The sequence below is a fragment of the Alligator sinensis genome, unplaced genomic scaffold (genome assembly GCF_000455745.1).
Source record: "Alligator sinensis unplaced genomic scaffold, ASM45574v1 scaffold2487_1, whole genome shotgun sequence".
Taxonomy (NCBI): domain Eukaryota; kingdom Metazoa; phylum Chordata; order Crocodylia; family Alligatoridae; genus Alligator; species Alligator sinensis.
The window spans coordinates 1-417 of record NW_005844599.1 but is presented as its reverse complement, the minus strand read 5'-3'; positions in this window follow the sequence as shown (position 1 = coordinate 417).

The window sequence follows — 417 nt, the reverse complement described above, 5'->3', positions numbered from 1 at the left end:
ACAAATGCTATCATACTTTTCCCAGGATGACTGGTGGAAGTCCTCCCCACAAAGTTTATGAACACTCCAAGTAATCCCCTGTTAAAAGACTACAAGAAGATTTGAAAGTCATGCTGAGCTGAGGCTTATTCACAACAGGCAAAATACACAGCACTGATGCTGACTTCACTGTGCAAGCATAGCTAGGTCATCTGAGAAGCCCTTCCAGAATATCTTCTATATTCATATTAATTTCAAGCTGGCACCTAGGTATGCGGTTACAACTTAAAATTTTATGTTTTTCCTGGTTCTTAATCAGTTTCTTAAAATGTTCTAAACCAGATAACCCCTTGTCACTGAAAAAGGCAATTCATTTAAATAAAAGTGTTTATACAACTGGGTTTTCGCTATCAATGACAGCTTGAGACCCTCTTGATT